Here is a 22,501-nt window from a genome sequence, read left to right on the forward strand (position 1 = left end):
ACTCCTCAGTTCAGCTCGTACCTTTGACATTCTCAAAGGAGATTTACAAGAAAGAAAGGCTGAAAATTCAATTCTACTACAATTGTGGTGGAAGCAAACACAGAGTACAAACAAAAGTAAAAAAGTAAGGATATGCCAGTTATAGCAGGCATCCAAAACAATTTCTGACAAATCTTAAACTTTCTGACAGCTCCTTTATAAATCACACACAGCTTTAATGTCAAACTTAAAGTTTATTAGATGCAGAGGAATATAGTACACAGACTTACATATTAAACTTTTAAAGCTTCTTAAAACTTTCATAACAACTTCTTTGACCACGCTAATTTTTGCCCACAAGGAGAAGAGTATGAGAAGGTGAAATATTTCTGTCTGTATAAACCTTTCTTCTCTCATCACAGAGAACATACCATACTCAAGTTGGAAGGGATGTCAGAAGTCCAGCCTCCTGTTCAAAGCAGGGTCAATATTGAATTCAGATTGGAATGCTCTGGGCTTTGTTTAGTTCGGTTTTTAAAACCTCCTGAGATGGAGATACCATAACCTCTCTGGGAAACCTGTTCTACTACTTCATTATCCTCCATAGTGACTTTTTTTCCATATATCCAGTTAGAACCTTCCCTGTTTTAGTTTACAATCACTATCTCCTGCTGTGCATGTCAGCAAAGGGTGCAGCTCTGTCTTCTCAGTAACCTCCTCCTCAGCATTGGAAGGCTGCCATTTCGTCCCCAAAAGCCACCTTTTCTCTAAGCTGGACAAACCCATCTCCCTCATCCCCTCCTCCCAGAGTCTGTGCTTCAGCCCCCGACCATCTTGGTGGCCCTTGCTCTATTCTGGTTCATCAGCATCTTTGTTATACTGGGGGCTCAAAACTGAATGCAGTTGTCTCACAGACTCTAGGTGAGCCACCATATATAAGACAATATACCTTAAGTTCAGTTGATCAAGTGCCCCTCAGGGATCATGGGACTATCCCTTTCTGCCATTTTAACAGTCATTGACAATCAAGATGGAAAGCTGCAGAATTATCTAAAGCTGTCAAAGTTAGTAATTCATGGTCTTCAGTAGGCCAATACAGGTACTCTGGCTCATTGTGATCTGTCACCAAGCTTTAGTTTGCATCATGAATCCCCAAAAGGCCACCTGTATGAATTAAATCAGAAAGAGCCTTCTGTTTTCTGTTACTGCTTTTTGAATATATATATACATCATTTTCTTAAGAAGGCAGTGCACAGAGATAAAATACAGATTTTACTTGTTCTTTGACACCTAAAGTAATGATTAATGCGGTTGAACAGCTAGGCCAAGATAGTCCAAAATGTTTGCCACTTAGACTTTCAAATAGATACCAAAAAGCCATTTAGTGTTCCTCAGGTCAGTACCTGAAGTACAGTCATTTGGACATAAAACATATTGTATGGGTAGTAGATGTTTGTATTAAATAAAAATGCAGTGTAGGGGAAACCTTCCTCCCTCCCCTCACAAAAATCAGACAAAGGTCTAAAAGTAGTTTGTTGGATTCATTTTCCCCTTGTACATTCTCTCATGAGTTGTAGAAACCTTGATTTTGTCCCAGCTTAATTGCACATAGATTTAGTCTTGCTTATCCATTTTTACTTTGACAGGTAGCTTACCACAAGATGAGGAAATCTGAACGACCATAATGATGATATGGGTCAGAGAAAAAAGTGTAATTAGATGGAAAGTTTCTCTGGGATATTGCTGAGGACAAGGTCAATATCTAACCTTTTTAATTAGTGTTAAACTCTTTGCTTCTGGTGGCACTAGCACGTATTTACCACTATCTGTTTTATCAGCAGGAACTGCTTTATTCAAGAGTGTGCAACAGCCTGTATGTTTTCAGTCCTACCTGCCATTTCTTAAGTCCTGTATTTCCAGTGTATTTCCAGAGATGCCTGAAAACTGTTCTCCAACATTTGTCGACTGAAAAATCACAAAAAAGGAGGATAAGTGGGACACAGTTCTTATTTTACTCAAGGTTTCAATTGCATAGGGAACCACTGGTCACTCATGTCTTTATGCACACAGGAAACAATGTAATCTCAGTCATTACAGCATCTGTTTCATTATTTAAAAAATATCTGAACAATAATTTTATTTACTAATGCTGATTTTAATTTCTTTTTCCTAGCCAGAGAGACGATGTAGTTGATGAACTGTGTGGAAACAGACTGCCCATGCAAGATTTACCACAAACATCCAGTTAAAGTCCTAAGGGACTGCAGGTCATACACTGCTCCATTTCTACAGCTGAGCATTGGATTTATTATCCACTGCTACTTACCTGGAAATCAATCACTACACAAAATTGATTCAACAAAATTAAGCTGACTAAGCTTTCTGTGCTTGTGAGAAAGCAGGTGGTGATGAGTCTGTTTCATTAATTACAGACTTTTGGGACATATACTCATTTGTTACTACAAAATACCATAAGAAAGTGGCTTTTGCCAAAATCTCCCTCCTTTCTCTCTCACTGTATCACCCATTTATATGAGGGTGATGATAAGCTATATATCTCTTTTTGAGAGAGTTGTCTGTACATCCTCATTTATCAGAGGCAAATTAGCAGGATGATCTCTCAGAAGGCAGCGTGCATTTTTATAAACCAGCTGTACTGTTCTTTGGAAGAGAAATCATATTCAGATGCAATGTCAAGATTATGTTAAGCAATGCTATTAACTAGGTTTTTTTTTTGTCTGGATTTCTTTAAGTATGTATTATTTGGAGGTGGCATAAAGGTGGGAAAGGAAAGAAAGAGTAAGAATAAAGTGCTAGAGGTAAGTCACCAATATGGCATTAGCCATGGTAGAGAGGGATATTAATAGTTGTTCAGCGTAGGCACCTGAACTATGCAAAAAGGGGGTTCAACACAAACTCCTTTCAAAATTGAGTAAGTTGACCTATGTGTTTTAGATTTAGAACCCCCTAAATGACTGATTTTGGTGAGATATGTATAAATTTTAAATAACAGATCAGTAGTACCTTAAAGAGGCTTACATTACCTACATCAGTGATACCACAAAGCTACAGCCCTGCATACAAATGGTCTTATGTGGGTAAAGAGCAACCATACAAGCAGTGCCTCTGCTCTCCAGAGTAGGCTATACCTCACCATGGTAAAAATGTTGAGAATGACATTGCTGGATTTGGGGAATAGAACAAAATGTTGAAAATAATCCTGAAGTATAACTAATTACTTCTCAGGAGTTCAGATGCATGTATATCTTCCATCAAAAGTTTAAAAGATCCAGCATTTAAAATGTCCCAAAATAAGTTAGAAATCCTAGATTTCATACCAAGATTTAAACAGACATCACCATTAGTATTCTTTATTTCAATGTTATGACAGTGCTTTCGGATTTACAGACAATAGCATTTATTTTTATTACGGCTATATTTTATTTTTATTATAGCTATACTTTTATACTGTCACAATAACATATAGTAGTAGGTCTTTTACATTTAGACTAGCAGAAGTTTTTACCAGTATGGGTATGTAGTCACCCTTAAGTATTATATTGTGCAATCAATAGATTTGCAAATAGCACACTGACAGCTCTTTACCTAAATGACAATGGTTTCAAGGCAAAGAAGAAAAATAAAACTCACTTTTATTTGCAAAATGCAATATAAGGTACTATGTCATCACTGGCAAGAGTTGCACTAGGACATCTGATTACTGACACCCAGTTATGAAGTTTGGGTATCCTCAAACCACATCCGCACCAAAAGATCAAAGGAGAACAAAACAAAGGAGTAAAATACATACACAGGCCCTCTCTCTGCAATCTACATCTTGTGCTCTAGCATCTAACTTTTCATTTAAACTGCCTTTCTATATTTCACCTATGCTTTTCTAGCTGAAGTATCAGAGAGAAGCAGTTTGGAACTCAACATCGTTGCTCTTTTTCCAGTCTTGGAAGGGAAACTTACACATACCGACAACAAAGAGCAGATTACAAAGCAGTTTGAACTACACTGTGTCAAACTTTGCTATAATCTTTCCAAACTTGTTCTTCTGCACTGGATATCTTCCACCACACAGTTCTGTAATGCTCTTTACCTGAAAGAATAAAAATGAAAATCATGAATATTTTAGAGTGTTATGGATGACATCCTGAGAAAACAGCTCCACAGTCTGAAAGACATTCTGTCAATTTTCTTGAAAATCAATTGCTACTAGTTTAAGTTTCCAGACTTACTGCATTCCATCCGGTATGAAGAAATGTTTAAACAGTAAATGATCAATGATAGGAAACTGATCTGAATCAAACATATTTACAGGAATTCGTTAGAGGAGCACATTATTTCCTGCATTCAAGGAAGGTTGTTGCTGAAGACTTAATAATATGTATCTGTCACAAAATATTGCTCCTTCTGCCACAGCTAAAAAGGGTACAAAAACCAGCAAAACAAATTAATAAGTACCACCTTCAGCATGCATTATCTCACTTGTTATTTAAATATATCTTTGTTTTTCAACAATCCCTCTTCCCAATTGATATATATAGAAAACTTTTACCTAAAATCACACAGATTAAATTTTAACCATATTTGTATCATATAATGCTACGCATATTTTCAGGCCATACACCATTCTCACCCACATCAGGCCCCCTCCATCAGTAGGGCTTTAGGTCAGGGGTTAAAGGTCTGGATTCATCAGTGGAAAATTCTAAACATGAAGTCCTTCAAACATTGGATTGAAGGGGCTGTTTCAGTTCATCATGCTACAAATTATAATTTCAGTTCAGAGTTCTATAACACACTCAGAGATAAATGCTCATTATGCTATCAGAAATACCACATTGGAAGTTTTCTTTCATTTAGCATGGACTTTTGGAACTCTTCAATATGACTTCCTTATATTCCATAGTGATAAAGCCTGAGAAAGAAGCAATTGATATGTGATGATCTAAGTCTATAAGAAAGCAGAAGAAAACACACTTATCTTGTGGTGAAGTAATCTAAACTCTGGTGGAGTTTTTATGGAAAATGTTATTTTATGGAAAAGAACTATTTTTGTAATTTTGTCACCTTTCCTGAAAAAGAGGATCTATACTTCTTTATAAAGAATGCTGGAGAAATGGGCTGACAGGAACCTCATGAAGTTCAACAAGAACTGCACAGCCCTGCACCTGGGGAGGCACAACGCCACGCGCCAGTAAATGCCGGGGGCTGCCCAGCTGGAAAGCAGCTTGGCAGAAAAGGAACTTGGGGTCCTGGTGGACACCAAGTTGTCTATGAGCCAGCAATGTGCCCTTGTGGCAAAAAAAAAAAAAAAAAGCCAACAGCATCCTGGGCTTCACTAGGAGGAATGTTGCCAGCAGGTCAGGGGAGGTGATCCTTCCTCTCTACTCAGCACGGGTGAGGCCACACCTGCAGTCCTGTGTCCAGTTCTGGACTTCCCAGTACAAGAAAGACATGGACATACTGGAGAGAGACCAGCAATGGGCCACAGAGATGACGAAGGGACTGCAGCATCTCTCCTATGAGGAGAGGCTGAGAGAGCTGGACTGTTCAGCCTGGAGCAGAGAAGGCTCGAGGGGGTCTTATTAATGTCTTCGAATAACTGCAGGGAGAGTGCAAAGAGGACGGAGCCAGACTCTTTTCAGTGGTGCCCAGTGACAGGACAAGAGTCAGTGGGCACAAACTGAAACACAGGAGGTTCCCTCAGGAGGTTTCCAGCAGGAAACACTTTCCACCATGAGGGTGACTGAGCACTGGCACAGATTGCCAAGGAAGGTTATGGAGTCTCCATCCCTGGAGATATTCAAAAGCTGTCTGGACCTGGTCCTGGACAACTGGCTGTAGGTGTCCTTGGCTGAGCATCAGGTTGGACCAGCTCACCTTCAGAGGTCCCTTCCAACTTCAACCAGTCTGTGATTCTGTGAATACCAGCAAGCAGCTAACTGTCAGGCCATGAGTTCAAAAATACAAGCTTCTGTACACAAGAAAGCATGGGGAGTTTATTTTAGCCATAGTGCTATGGTGACTATGCTACTTTCTGCAATGGTGTAAACTAAAGTTTCCAGCGGAAGGTTCTTGAATGCGCAATGGTACCACAACAGCCCCTAAAACACATGCTACAACCCACCCCTTTGTCATTCATTGCACCCTTCTTACCTTCTCACACTAGTGTGGCTGCTGTGAGATCACTGTTTCTGGGCCAGCCCTCCACAACTATACGTGGCTTTTTACCCACAGTGCTTCTCCTTCCCGAAGACCCAGCTCAATATTAACGCATCAAATTCAGTTGTTATTTCAAGTGAAGACCACCGGGGAACAGTGGCAGACTCAGGCCTACTCAGTATGGCATTCATAACTGTTAACCGAAAACTCATCTGCATTTTCAGACATAGGTGAATATTCCCTAACAAACATACAGTTCCTAAACACATGAGGAAAGCAGTATTTCAGAAACCATCTTTATCACCATTTCATCTATTAGTAAATAAGCCTACAATCAAATCTATTTGGTGCAGAAAAATGTGCAAGAAATTGTTTCAATACAGGGGAGGCCCTGAGCAATATGCAAAATATTGTGTATTTTTCTGTCTCTTTGTTTTTGTTTTAAGACTAGGATTCAAATTATTCAAACATCAAATACTACCTGTAAATCAACAGGTCGTATCCCAGAGAACATTCTCATTAAGAAGAGTGTATTTCAGCCACTGCATTTTCTTAGCACAACAACATAGAGGAATCTATCTACAACCAAAGCTTCACGCCAAGGTAGGTCAAGTCTCTACAGGCATCAGCAACAAGGTTTTATTACACCCCCTGGTGTCTGAGGACAGACTTCTGGGTGTTTAAAAGTTACTATCTGGTAATCGTTCGAATAATTTTCCAGCAGCCACAGCCAAACTCAGGACATTATAATAAAATATGTGAAGTGCAAGTGCTTTTTACTGTAAAAGCCTTTTCATATTTCACTTTTTTTTTTCAGACTGTATTAAAATAGCATTTCGTCCTTTCACTGCAAGATTGAAGCCTTGAGTGACTGCTTCTGAAAGTATGCATTGAGAAGTTACTCCAAAAACCACAACTTCATAATACTGTTAAGCCTAAACCCAAAAAGGTTTGGAAAATGAGGTTAAGGTCTAATATAAATCAATTTTCTACCGTTGCAGTAAGAACTGCTGTTCCAATAGAACATAGACGCATGGTGTCTTCTTTTTCATGTTTAGAAATGGCAGCATATTACTGGGATTTAACAAAGAAGGAATGCAGGAATTGCTACACATCAGAAATTTACGTGCTATGTCTGTTTGCCCTGGACTTCAGAAACTTTTAATCTCTCCCTTCTGCAATGAGTATTAAATGCTCTTTCTACAAGTCAGATGATTCAATATGAAATGCAGCTTTGTCAGCCCTGCCTGAGAAGTGAAGTCAGAACAACTGTGCCACCATCTCAATTAATGATGAAACAAAACAAAAGAGCTCCTCCATTATATTTTACCACCACTCACATATTCTGCAAATCTGCTGAGGGTGCACTCAATCCCTACGTCTAGATCATCTATAAAGATATTGAACATATGACAGTGCTGCTAGATCAGTAGAGAGTGGTTTTAAGCTCATATTGTCCAGTATTTCAAGCAGTCACTTACAGCATTCTTTTGAAGTATGAAACCTTTTCACATCAAGTAGCAGTGGCTGTGTTTTATGTTCATGTTACACAGGTTCAGTGCAACATGGAATCAGACACTTCGGATAGCTCTTGGACCTACTGCAGATTTACCATTATTCTTCATATTTACTATGTTACTATTCTATGTGACAGCTATAACATTTAGATAAACATAAGCAAACCCAAACACATTAAGTCATATTACTACAAAAGAAGAGATAGGCCCTATTCTCACATGTAACTGAATTTAAGTTTGCATCCACGTAAGTGTAAATGGAATTGGGTTTGTGACTACAAGTTGGAGGATGGGTTACACAATCCCACACACAGCTGATGTAAAACTGTAATCTGTTCTCCTTGATTCTATTCTAAAGAGTGCTTTTCAGTTTTGTTTTTTGTAGAAAACGCTTCAGAAATTGTGCAAGCCTGATATTTCTTGTGTTAACATATTTCAGATATAAGAATGTTTCTAAAAATAAAAACATCATCAAATAATATACCTTTGTAGGCAACTGAATAAAAATGATAGCTAGTTTATTTAAAGATATATAGAAGAGAGATTTCTTGCCTAGCAAGAAATAAAAAATGCATAGTTGATATAGAAACAGCACATGTTTTACTTTAGACTTAGTCTGCTGAAGTAGTTTTGTTTCGTTATTAAAAGGGTGTCTAATAGAGCTCTACCAGCTTTTGACCCTTATTTCACTCAGCTTAGGAGATCCACAGAGTAACTCAGAACAAAAAAAAAAAAACAGGAGACACTCTCAGGGGGTTGTTGTCTTGGAAACTGCAGCACAGCCAACTACAGTTTCTTGCAGAAAGATTCCTATACAAATACCTTTGTTCCATTAATTGTTTAGCATAACTGCATTTTATTTCTCTCCATACTATATCCTATGAGCAGAGAGGTCTGCTTAGCCAGCATAGAGTGATGTAGACCTATTCCTCATGTTGCCTTAATGGCATTCCTATATGCCAGCAGATCTGACCCAGAAAATGTACAGCTGTGTCTGCTATATTTAAAAATCTTATTTTTGTGTTTTCTGTACACATCACGTGATTATTCACAGAGTGAATATATCTTTAGTCTTTTATGTAAAGAGGAAAAGCTGCTTAGTTTAATGGAAATTAATTTGCATTTAACTTTCTCAATGGAAAGTGTACATTTAAATGCTGTGTTTGTTGAATAAACTCAACCTAAAGGCCATGAAGATGCATGTTTCGCTAATCAAAGTTGGAAGCAGGCCTCACAGATGTGTGCACTTAAATTTCTGAGCTATAACAAAGGAGAAGGCACAATTACTTACCCCCTGTGTATTTCCTTGTATCAAATAAGGCCAGCATAAGTTCTTTGAATCCAAAGGAATCTCATTTATATCCTAGTCTTTGGGATCAGCCTCTTGGTGCCAAGGCAAGGCAAGGCAAGGCAAAAGGAAAAAAAAAAAGTACAAGTCACATTTTTGGAAAGCCAGAACAAGCCATTCTCCAGTTTCAGGACCAAGGTTAAAAACTAATCTTATTTTTAATACTATTGCCCTACTCTCTCTCTGCTACCACCTTGAGTTCGGATGATGTTTGCAGTTGCATCTCAGAGAGTGGTGGTGAATGGGGCAAAGTGCAACTGGCGGCCGGTCACTAGCGGTGTTCCCCAGGGCTCAGTTCTGGGGCCGGTGCTGTTCAATATCTTTATAGATGATCTAGACGTAGGGATTGAGTGCACCCTCAGCAGATTTGCAGATGACACCAAGCTGGGTGGGAGTGTCGATCTGCTGGAGGGTAGGAAGGCCCTACAGAGGGATCTGGACAGGTTAGATAGATGGGCTGAGACTAACGGCATGAAGTTCAACAAGAACAAGTGCCGAGTCTTACACTTCGGCCACAACAACCCCATGCAGCTCTACAGGCTGGGGGAAGAGTGGTTAGAAAGCGGTCTGGCGGAAAGAGACTTGAGGGTGCTGATCGACAGCCGGCTAAACATGAGCCAGCAGTGTGCCCAGGTGGTCAAGAAGGCCAATGGCATCCTGGCCTCTATTAGAAATAGTGTAGCCAGCCGGTCTAGGGAAGTGATCTTCCCTCTGTACTCGGCGGTGGTGAGGCCACACCTTGAATCCTGTGTCCAGTTGTGGGCCCCGCACTTCAAGAAAGATGTTGAGGTGTTGGAGCGATACTCCCACCCAGCTTGGTGTCATCTGCAAATCTGCTGAGGGTGCACTCAATCCCTACGTCTAGATCATCTATAAAGATATTGAACAGCACTGGCCCCAGAACTGAGCCCTGGGGAACACCACTAGTGACCGGCCACCAGTTGGACTTTGCCCCATTCACCACCACTCTCTGGGCTCGGCCATCCAGCCAGTTTTTAACACATTGAAGAGTCCACCCATCCAAGCCCCGGGCAGCCAGTTTGTCTAGGAGGATGCTGTGGGAGACAGTGTCGAATGCCATACTGAAGTCTAGATGGACTACATCCACAGCCCTGCCCTCATCTACTAAGTGGGTCACTTTGTCATAGAAGGAGATCAGGTTGGTCAAGCAGGACCTGCCTTTCATGAATCCATGTTGGTTGGCCCCGATGCCCCAATTGTCCTGCATGTGCCGTGTAATGGCACTCAGGATGATCTGTTCCATCACCTTGCCTGGCACCGAGGTCAGGCTGACAGGCCTATAGTTCCCTGGATCATCCTTCTGACCCTTCTTGTAGATGGGTGTTACATTTGCTAATTTCCAGTCAGCTGGACCTTCTCCAGTTAACCAGGACTGCCGGTAGATAATAGAGGGTGGTTTGGCAAGTTCATTTGCCAGTTCCTTCATTACTCTGGGGTGAATCCCATCCGGGCCCATAGCCTTGTGGGTGTCCAACTGGCACAGCAGGTCACTAACCATCTCCTCCTGGATTATGGGGGGGTCTACACAGCCCCCCGTCCCTAACTTCAGGCTCTGGGGACCGAGTCTCCTGAGGACAACCGGTCTTGACATTAAAGACCGAGGCAAAGAAGGCATTGAGCACCTCTGCCTTTTCCTCATCCCCTGACACTACACTACGCTCCTCATTCAGCAAGCGGTGGAGGCTCTCCTTGACGCTCCTTTTGCTGTTAATGTATTTGTTGAAGCTTTTTTTGTTATCTTTGACCATAACAGCCAAATCAAGCTCTAATTGAGCTTTGGCCCTTCTAATCTTCTCCCTACACAACCTGGCAACATCCCTATAGACCTCCCAAGTTACCTGACCCTTCCAGAGCAAGTAGGCTCTCTTTTTTTCCTTAAGTTCTAGCCTAAGTTCTTTGTTTAACCAGGCTGGTCTTTTTCCCCGACGGCTTGTCTTCCTACACACCGGGACAGCCTGCTCCTGAATATTTAGCAATTCCTTTTTAAAGCACGTCCAGCCTTCCTGGACTCCTTTGCCCTTCAGGACCGACTCCCAAGGGACTCTGTCTACCAACCTCTTAAACAGGCTAAAGTCTGCCCGGCAGAAATCTAAGGCAGAAGTTCTGCTCTTACCCCTCCTTACTTCCCCAACTATCGAAAACTCTAACATTTCATGGTCACTATTCCCAAGACGGCCACCGACCCTCACATCTCCCACTAGTCCTTCTCTGTTCACAAACAAAAGGTCAAGCAGGGCCCCTCCTCTAGTGGGCTCATTTACCTCTTGCATGAAGTTGTCCTCCACACATTCGAGGAACCTTCTAGATTGCTTCCTCTCTGCCATGTTGTATTTCCAGCAGACATCCGGCAAGTTGAAGTCGCCCACGAGTACAAGGGCCGGTGACCGGGCGGCTTCTGACAGCCGCTTGTAAAACACCTTGTCCACCTGCTCATCCTGGTTGGGTGGTCTATAACAGACTCCCACCGTAATGTCTGCCCTGACAACCTTCCCCCTGATCTTTACCCATAGACATTCAACCTTGTCATCCTCACCATCTTCCTCAATTTCAACACAGTCCAAGCACTCCCTAACATATTGCACTACCCCACTGCCTCTCCTGCTTCGCCTGTCCCTCTTAAATAGCTTATAGCTATCCATAGCAGCACTCCAGTCATGAGAGTCATCCCACCACGTTTCTGTGATGGCAACCACATCATAACCTTCCTGCTGTACAGTGGCTTCTAGCTCTTCCTGTTTGTTGCCCATACTGCGTGCATTGGTGTAAATGCACTTCATCTGGGCTAGCGGCCTTGCCCCCAACGCAGGCCTGTCACCCCTAGGTTTATATGTGGCTGCCCTGGTCTTATCCCCCTCCCCCATCGAACCTATTTTAAAGAGCTCATGATCAGCCCTGCCAACTTCTGGGCCATAACCCTTTTCCCCTTCTGATTCAGCTGTTCCCCATCCAGCATAAGCAGGCCTGATGCCATGAAAGCCGCCCCGTGGTCAAAGAACCCAGAATCCCACCTATGGCACCAGTCTCTTGGCCACGTATTAATCTTGTATTTTCATAGTCCTTTCCCTATTTTCACCTAACACCGAAGGAACTGAAGAGAATATAACCTGCGCACCTACCCCCTTCACCAAACGCCCCAGGGCCCTGAAGTCCCTTTTGATTGCCCTGGGACTCCTCCCTTCAATCTCATCCCTGCCCACCTGGAATACTAATAGTGGGTAGTAGTCAGAGGGCCTCACCAGTTGAGGAATCCTCCTGATAACACCCCTTACCCGAGCCCCAGGGAGGCAGCAGACTTCCCTGTGAGTTGGGTCTGGCCTGCATATGGGGCCCTCCGTTCCCCTTAGCAGGGAGTCACCTATAACAATTACTTTTCTCCTTTTTGGAGCTGGTTGCAACCCTCCTACTTGGTTGCTTCTGTTTACGTAGCCCCTTAGAAGGTCCTTTACCTAGATTTGTATCTTCCTGACGCTCAGGAAGACGCTCAGGCTCTAGCACCTCATACCTATTTTTCAGGGGCACGCGGGGAGGGGAGGAAGGTCGGGATGGGAAGTCAATATATTTTGAAAAGCTTAGAGGGGTAACCTTAGCCCAGGAGGGGGAAGTGAGGAAGTACTTAAAAAAAATCCTGGAATAAGCTTTATTTGTAGTCACTGAAAAGCAAGTTCCTGAACCACAAGTATTTAGTTTACATATAACATCGTTTTCTTCCACTCTTGAGAATTTAATTTGAACAGCATTATCTGACTTCTGAGAGCTGTGGATTCACAAGTTGAAGCCTTGATCTTAAAAAAAAGATCTTTTGCTCAGAACAGGATAGATGGTACCCAAGTACCTCTCAACCTGTTTGGTAACTGCACTGGAGGTCAAATTCCATTTAAAAATTGGAATTATTTGGAACATTTTATTAAAACAGTTCAAGAAGCCAAAGCAAATGAATTATTATGCACTGAAAAAAACACATTTGGAGTACTGTGTACAGCTTTGCGCTCCCCAGAACAAGAAAGATACTGACATACCGGAGAGTCCATGGGAGGTCACCAAGGTGGTCAAGGCCTAGAACACATGACGTGTGAGCACAGGCTGTATGTATCGCTGTCGTCTGAATATACGCCCAAACCTACAGAATGCAAAAAGCAGAGGGTTTAAGTCCCAGAAGTCTTAAAGTGCCAGAAAAAGAAGTCTTGTGTCAACTCTCCCTAATAACAGCAGATAAAAATCCCCACTCACTTTTTCATTGAGTGACCTGATTTCTACCTGTTGAGAGCAGAGCTTTTCTACTGAAAGCAGAGCAGTACCCCAGATCATTTGAGATACTTAACCTTGGGCAGCCACATCAGTCACTTGTATCAAAAAACACACACCCCCTAAAATGTTCATCTTAATTCCTATCTCCTCTGAACTTACATACCTTTACTGCTGACTGATATGTTACAATGAATCCGTTACTTTTAGTGTAATGACACTCATAATTCAGAAAATCATGATGCTAGCATCAAAAATTACAGTGAGTCAACAACTTACTCTTCACATTTTATCTAATTCACATATCTCTTCTGTAAACAAGAGAACCTGAACTTGTCTTATACAAACAAAAGCACAGCTATTTGTATTTTCAAAAAGTGTATTTAACAAAGGTAGGAGTGAGGAACTCAGCTGCGTGAGGAGTCTCATCTTTAATTCTGTGCCTGTTATGACATTGCAACTGATCTAGCAAATGTCAATAATGTTAATTAGATTTCACCCCTTCCTCCTCTAGACAGGTAAACAGGTAAAACTATCAAACTGCTAATTAATGATCCATTCCTAGTTATGCTTTCACTTTTTTTCTTTTTAAACAGCTTTGACAAAAAAAAAAGAAACACTGCAACAGCTTTTGATAGTGGGAAGGATGCAAGACAACTTTCCTAATCCCTTGGGCAAAGAAGGACTGTTCGTTTGCCCACAAAATTTATACACATAGGTACACGTACTGATTTAGAAAGGGGAGAAAAAGCCAGGAATGGAGGATGATGCAAAATTGCACATTTCAGAAGATCTGTGCAGCTGAAGACTGCCAGAATCCAGTAACTGACACAGTGTAAGCTCAATGGTATAGCCTCATTTGTTCCTCCCATCCAATACTGAGTTACTAAACCTCCTGGAAAAGAGAAATCAGAGACTACCCTCATCCAGGTAGAGATGACAAAGAATTTACACAGGTTCGAGGGAAGACTCAAGGGATTTTAACGAGATCTTCTGAGGGTTACTAACAAAACAAACTACATGGAGCTGAGGAATAGTCAGAAGCTAAGAGAGTACTCTAACAGGGGAAGAAGACAGAGGTGAGTATCACACGCACAAGCTCCTTTTAGTCCTCCCTGGATATTCATCTGTGACCTCTGATCAGTGACACACTCTTGGAGTCACAGTCGCTTGGTCTGAACCAGTAGATTTACTCCTACCTCTTGATTTTTAGCTATGTAGGCAAAAATGGGATTGTCTCATCTTTGGGGAGACTTAACGCAGCTTTGTGCTTACTACCCATAGCAACAATTCCAGCTCCATGGAAGAGGTACAACTGGTAAACAATTTCAGAGAAGAGTTGATCTCATCATGACTATACTTTAACTGCTGGAGGAGGGTACTGGTTCATGAACAGTATTTCTAAGATAAAAATAGCACCACATCTTCCCAGCACACACTCCAGAGGCATTAATCACCTGCAGAATCCCAGCTTAATCAGCAGCATGACCACGGTCAACACAGCAATGTAACCACCTTGTCATGTTTCAGGGACAGGGCTGCGTAGCACGTGTTATTTCTTTTTTAAGTACAACAGGAAAAAAAAAAGGAAGAGAAACTGACAGGTATATTCCAAGTCTCCTAAATTATAACAACTCTAGTGTTTAATCACAAATCTGGATCTCTAAAGCATGAGTTTGCATTAAGTTTTGTGTCACTGCTCAGCCTTTTCATATCTGTTTTTTATATTTGGAATGAAACAACTAAGAATATTCTCGCAGAATTTTCGTTTAACTAAAGCCAGAAAACATAGGCTTATCATTGCTTTCAACATCTGCAGGCCTTGGGAATGAGCAAGGGCTTCTGGAAAACTGTTCTGGTGTCTGTCAACATTAATTGAGCAGAACTCATCTACAGGAGATATTTCAATCAAGAAACACAGAGCTTTCATTCTTGTTAGCAGCAGGTAACTCTAAGAGCATTCAGACATTAAAATAAGGATAGGAATAGAAAACCATTGGAAGAAAATAAAGCAGGGCATTATGTTCAGAAAGGCAAAGTTGTTGTCATTTATAATACCTAATATTTCCGAAATGGTTTAACAAGCAAGGTTCCTGGTCATGCAGTGAAACCACGACATTGTAAGTTATTAAAAGAAGTTGCCTACATACTATTTGATCAAATTGTCATTAAAAAGCAGTAACAACTGAATTTTACATATAATCAGAGGACAGATATTTATCCTTGTCAGGACAACTGCATATGACAGGAAATACTGTTGTTCAAACCAGGATCCAAGGCCAGAATGCAATGCCAGACAATACTAAGAACTAGAAAGATGAAAGCTATGCTGTATACTTAATGCTTCTTCACCATAATGTTCGAGGATAACACACTAGGCCACCATCCAGTGAATATATAATTTTTGTATACATGCAAACTGACACAAGTGTCCTTAGTTAGCCAGGGCTTTTATACTTATATTTCCTTCTGGCAACATCTCAACTGTATATTAAAGAAACTAATCATATGTACCAGTAACTTCTTGAAAGTTTGGACTCAAGAGTACAGCACCATTTTAAACACTATGTAAAAGAAACACAAACAGACATATTTTGAAGCAAGATGCCTTCTATCTGAAAAAAACCAACCCAAAACCAAGTAACATTATTTTCAGACTTACAGCTCTTTATTTAACTTGACAATCAGGCTTGATTTCTTATCTGTTTAGTGAGCGATGAGCTAACAAGGTTGTCATACTTTGCGCAAAAATTTTATGTGCTAGTGATTCTTCATTCTAATAGCTAAATAAGAACTTGAAAATTACTTTATACATGGCGTGAATGAACTGGAAACAAGTCTGTTTTCTTAATATTTTACTAATTGCCTGAAGAACTACAAGTCAAAACGTTTCAAAATATGCAGAGCTACCAAGAGAATGTACATTTTACATATGTAGCTCCTTACATTCACTTACCTTATTTTACATGCATGCAAAACAAACCGTAAGATTTATATTAGAAGCAGCAGTTCATTTTTGCGCACATTTACAGAAGCTTTGCCAGTAAATTTCAGATTTTTTCATTTTGTTGGAGCCTACCATTACAAGCACTACTAGTCTCTTAGCAAAGAGACAATGACACCCCAGATTCGTGTAGCAGACATATAACCTTGGATTTTCAATTTGAACTGTGTTTCATGAGAATAATTGATATCGCTTATACTCTAAGAAGCAATGTTTACCTCCATGGATATGTAATTTCAGTGGATGCTAAATATGATTCCTATTATCTAGAAAGTTTTGAATATAGAATTGTCTCAACATAAGAACTGTAAGAAATCACAAGTATTAGTATGGGCCAAGAAAATATTTAAGAGATAAGATTTAAGAGTTAGATTAAGCAGGGCAAAATACCTGAATTTGGGACATGGAAGAAAAGGGTATTTCCTTTGAAATGTGTGAGACTCCTTATGTATCCAGTTCTCTGAATGCTTACTTCCTTCCATTTATCATTAAGCAGGATTGAGACTGGAAAAAACACCCTAGGGTGAGGAAGAAATTGAGAAAGTAGATAGGTGGACTGCCAGTACCAGTCTGGACTAAGAGAACACATTCAGTAGCGCTGGGATAGGCTAGCATTAGGCTTTGTGGACAGGGCGAGGATTCAGACTAAAAATTGTTAACACACAAATTCAGGAGAAGAAGACCAGTTAAACTAATTGTTGCTGTTACCATCACTCACTGGGCTACTACAGTTTACGGTTCAACCAAGAGATGTAAGATGCAATCATCACAAGAAGACAAGGAATCCTAAAAAGCTGATGAGACAAACTGACAGTTGCAACCAGCATGAGTCACTGGGATATTACAAACACTGCTGTCAGTTTGCCTCACATCTTGAGATCAGTGGCAGCAATTAAAGGTTAAGACTATAACTACTGTTTGGGTTTATATGATGCGGGGTAGTCACATTGGCCCAGAGAAAGGTCAGTTCTAATCTGAATTGTGGGCTGTGCTACAAGAACCCTGTGAACTAGCTTTTTTCAGTTCCAGCTGTAACATGTGAGGAATGGCAGCAAAAGAATTCAGAAGGTGTTGCCATGTAGTGAGTACCCCTGCAAGCACAGTGCATGACTAAACTTAAATGTGGTGTGGCCGGTTGTTGCAAAATCAGAGCTAAGGAGAAGGCCCATATATGGATTTAGGTCTGGGAGTCAGTTCAAAGCAAAGAGCTAAAGAAGAGGATCAAGAAAATCTGGCAGAGTAACAAGGAAACTAGCACAGGCATTAGGAAAAAAAAAAAACACACAACCCCCAAACAACAAGAAAAAATCACTAGTCTAAAGCTGCAAACACCTGGACTTCACCTTATCCTATATAGAGAGCAAGTTCTTGTGCAAGACCAGTGACATTTGACTAATTCAGCTTAAGTCCCCAGATCAGTCAAGTCGCTGTTATAAAGCACAGCGAGGGACTCTCCCTGCGGGACCCAAGGAGGCTCCTGCCTGGACTACACTTCTCAGCACGCCACACGGTACCCACTGCAGTGGTAACTGGCATTAAAAGTAGCAAAACCTTACCTTCCCCTTAAAACTGCTGGGCTAAAGCTATAAATACACTCCATTATAAGATCTCTAGAGCAGAACAGTACCATTTGTTATCGAATGATCACTTTTCAGAATGGAATGCTTCTTTAAAGACATATGTACATGTTTTAACTATGTTAATATACAGTTTGCCACACTTATAATTGCCAAGAGGACAGTTTTAAGCTGTCGTGTGGTTTCAGCACATGCATCAGCCTTTACAGATGGCTGAATCCAGCTGCACAATTATTCTTCTTTGCAATTACACTCAGGTCCCAAATGGATCCTGATATTCTTTAAGTCTTGAGCTTTCAGAAAAAAAAACAGTTAACATTTACAGAGAAAATAATGGATTACATGCCAATACCATTCCAAACTTTTGTTAACTTCTTTTTTCCCCAAATTGTTTATGTTTTCATTCTATTAAAAGGCAACTTAAACTGAATATAACTAACTGAGGAAGCTCCAGTCTTAGTGATGATACTAACTTCTGCCATTCTCAATACAGCAAAAAAGATGCAGTCATGCAGTCTCTGTACAAACAACTCCAGGATTCCTTGTATTATTTTATTTTTCTAGCTTTACAATTAAATACTGCGCTAATATGCTAATATGTTGTATTAGCATAATATATGCTAATATATGAAGGGCAAACCCAGTCTTTGTGTTCACTTCATTTGATGTAAAAGATAGAAACAGTATCTTAGGAAATTTTTTACACTAGACCAAGAGGTAAGGTTAAGGCTTTACTAAATGAAAATTTACTTAGTTTTTCTACTACCTAACAAGGTTTTAAACTTACTTTTATAATTTGTAAATGTATGTAAATTTATGCAGATTTTCTGAAACAGTCTAAAAACTCATCAACAGACATACTTTCAGAGCTACTGTGGATTCCACTTAATTCAGCAACACACATCATACACACTTCCAAGCTGATCATTCTATAATATTTATTACAAAGTTGAATTGGGAGAAAAATATTTTACGACTAAGAAAATCCATTCAATTAAACACTAGATCATTGTAAACAGTTAATTTTTTTTCTTTACTTTTGCAGTCCTTATCTAGCAGTCCATGACACACCCATTGACATCAGCAAGGAATTTGTTTCTTATCCCTTCAGTTTTCAGATGAAGGACACAAGGCTTTTTAATTTAAATCAGTGAAGAATCAGGACCACCGTAACTGATTCACTTACTTGTTTATATCACAAGACTGCTGTGAAGAAGCATTAGTTAAAATATGTAAATATACACCAAAAGGAAATCGAGTGATCACAGAATTCCATTCTCTACCATCCTTATCCTAGACGAAAATTAATGCTATTATATAGAAAATCAAGGCTTTTACATATAAGGAAATACTCTTGAGGCTGACCTTTGTCCTTCCCTAGCAAATGAGAAAGCATTCTCAAAAGTAGTCTAAGGTGGCACTTAGCAATAAGCACAAACATTTCAAGATATTCTAAACACAACACAAAATAGGCTCATTTACAAAAACAATCATCCCACCCTCATATTACAATAGGAAGGAAAACAAAATTGTCACATTTATTACTTCTCTGTATCAGTCCTTAGTGATTGTAAGCAAAATCATACTGAAACTAGAGGTAGGCTATACAGCTATTTACATAGGGAAAGAGTTCCAACACAGGTTTGCTGATATGGAACCTGTAAAGAAATCTTCATCTTAGCTAACATTGGACTGACAGTATGCATCTAGCATTAAAAACAATTATTTTCCCTTTAGAGAAATTACAATAAATAAATAAATTACATTTAAAAAGAGGAAAAATAAGGTGACAGACTTAGAATAATAATTCTGTTGATTGTGCATTGTTTGCTGATTCAAGTGCATATTGTAAACAATTTCTGCTAAAAAACATCTCACTATGTAGATAGGGTAGGTGTACTCAAACCACTTGGTAGCATACATATATAAGTGCTTCTGGAACTGCTCCAGACCAAATGCAGATCTTAATGAAAATAAATATACAATTTCCTTTTAAGAAAAATTTTGACTTTACTTCATGTATCAGGAACACTTTCTCTCTATTAAATATGTATTAATAAAACACAAGTGTAAGTTTTTATCAATATAACATTTTTTTCTTAAGGTTACTCTAGAATTAAAACCAAAGCAGCTTCAATTGTTACGCAACTTCACTATGCAACAAAAGAGAATGAATAATTCAGCACATGTGAGATAATTTTTTCTTGGCACATCAATTGCATTTACTTCTCATAAGAAGGGAAGATAATTAATTTGGAAAAACAGAGACAAACTAATATCCACAAATGAAGTCCATTATACCTAAACTGTAGAAAGTATGGGATGTTTCTCAGAAACTTTTCATCCAAAATTTTTCAGCAGGTTTCAGGGTGATGTTTGCTTCTATTACTTTTCACTTTCATCCATTTGATGACCATGTTTGCACTGTCCCTCAATGATGCTGTCTCCACTAGCCCACTGATGTTCATTGACCACATGATGAACTAAGCCACACCACATTTCCTACAACATTAAGAAACCATTATAATAAAACATAATTTATTGCCATTTTTAGTTTCGTCTAGCTCTAGCTCAGACAGGTATTGTGATTTTGGCTCAGAGCATTAGTTCCTGATGAGATGTGACTTAGCACAAATTCACAAGATGTGCACAACAGGGTTGATTTCAGTCAGGCCTATTTGTCAGTGATGCCTGAAGCAAAGTACTGTTAACTCAGTCAGAGTGGGTGCACCCATCACAAACAGATGGTGACAATCTTTCTGTTTGCTAGCCTGAAAAGCAAATGTATGCAGAACTACTAAGTATAAAACTATATATAGACACACCGTATTTTTTGATGTTAAAGAAACATCACTGAAAAATCTGAAGACTGATGTTTTCTGTTTTATGAAAAAAATGTGCTGTGCCTTCCTGCATTGGTACCACAGCTGTCAAATTCACAAATGATCTTTGTAATAAACACCAAAGCAAGGACAGTGGTGAAGCAATTCTCCTCCTGTTGGCCGTGCATTGTGGCCTATGGAGAAAAATCTTAGGCCATGGGAAATCACTAAGACTGCTATTCTCATTTCTCAGTGTGCTTGTATCCACCCTCCCAAAGTGGAGGACAATTAGTACCAACTGTGAGGGGTTTTCACACAAAATATGATACTTAAATCAACAGCATTAAAGTCAATTGGACTTGTCCATAAAGCTGTAACAAATTACAATAGCTGAGGGGCACAGAACGAACCAAGACCATCACGTGTATTTTGCAAAGGTGGCCATGAAGGCATTAATAATTATATTTCACACTTGGTGAATTGGACCTAAACTGAAAGAATGTAACCTTTTAGTTATTTATTAAGGCAAGCTTAATGTAATAGAAGTTTGTTATAGCAATTTAGATAGCTACAAAGATATATTATTCTGTACTCATCACAGAAGAACTACTTCAATCAAACTATTTCCAAGATTTCTGACACCTCCCCAGATGTCATAGGGATGGATTACCCAGGGAAATTTCTTTTCTGTGGATAACAGATATGTAATTCTTATATTATTTAATCATGATATATTTTCTACTGTTTATTCTTATGCCCTATGTGAAATTCAACGAAAGATATTTTCTGAAATATTTTATTGAAATTACCCCAAAATTACAGCAAGTAAGTATGTTTGGCTGACAACTGAAGAATCATTCACAAAAGCTACTGTACGCTATCATGTACAATATTAATACCAATGCTTGCCTTATAAGCTTTGACAATGAGTGTAAGTACCTAAGGTGTACGTAACAAAGCAGATGATGATGACGACATTGCAAGCTTTCAAATGAGAGACAACTAATTATGCATAGTTAATACTTTGTAAAACAGCTTGTTTTGGTATAATACATTAATTTGTAAATGACAACCAAATATAGCAATTATGGTTCACAATTATAATTGGCACTTCACATTCAGCCAGCAGAGAAGCACATCCATCTCTTTGGAGTCAGGGGAAGCTTTACATGCGCCCTTATGCTTTAAAGCTAGGCATAACGTCTAGAATGAACATTAAAATAACAAAGGCATAAACTGGTCATTTCATATATAAATTAACTATTGCTGCTGTGTTTGCTTGTTTACCTGTCAAATAAGGGAACGGCAGACGGAAAGCAAGTGCCATTTGAGTGTGACAGGACACCGCGACGCGGGGGTGCTTCTCTCAGATGTAACCGTGTCGGAGCCGCTCCCGGCGCTCCCAGCCCTGTCCCGGCCTCTCTGAACTGCATCACGAGGCACCTTCCCCGAACTCCGACAGGTGAGACCCCGGAGGGAGGAGGGCGCGGGCCCTACATCTCCTCCTCGTCAGCTGGGGCCGAGCCCTCCCGTGTGCGGCTACCGGCCATCAGGTTCATAACGACTCGCACCCGCGGCAGGAAAGCCCCTACGCTTCAGCGCATGGCCAGGGTCACCTTACAACCGCCACCTCCGCCGCCGCCTGCTCCTGGGCCTGGCCGACACTGGCTCGGAGGGAGAAGGCGGGGCCGCCGGTGCTCCCCACCCGCAGGAAGGGGCTGAGGCGGGGGGGAGGCCGGGCCCGCCCCGCCCCGCCCCTCCGCCCCGCCCTCGCGTTACCCGCGGCTCCCCGCGGGCCGCTGACCCGGAAGTGCTCT

At 40.3% G+C, this 22,501-nt stretch overlaps 1 long non-coding RNA gene across 1 annotated transcript; it reads right to left on the bottom strand.

The window, feature by feature from the left end:
* Positions 1 to 213: 213 nt before the first annotated feature.
* Positions 214 to 22,380, bottom strand: LOC137676390 (uncharacterized). Its single transcript, XR_011050074.1, has 4 exons — positions 21,972 to 22,380; positions 13,056 to 13,156; positions 8,962 to 9,053; positions 214 to 4,084 (listed from the first exon to the last, which is right to left on the bottom strand). It is a non-coding gene; the product is annotated as an uncharacterized lncRNA (long non-coding RNA).
* Positions 22,381 to 22,501: the final 121 nt, after the last annotated feature.

The sequence above is a fragment of the Nyctibius grandis genome, chromosome Z, assembly GCF_013368605.1.
Source record: "Nyctibius grandis isolate bNycGra1 chromosome Z, bNycGra1.pri, whole genome shotgun sequence".
Classification (NCBI taxonomy): Eukaryota; Metazoa; Chordata; class Aves; order Nyctibiiformes; family Nyctibiidae; genus Nyctibius; species Nyctibius grandis.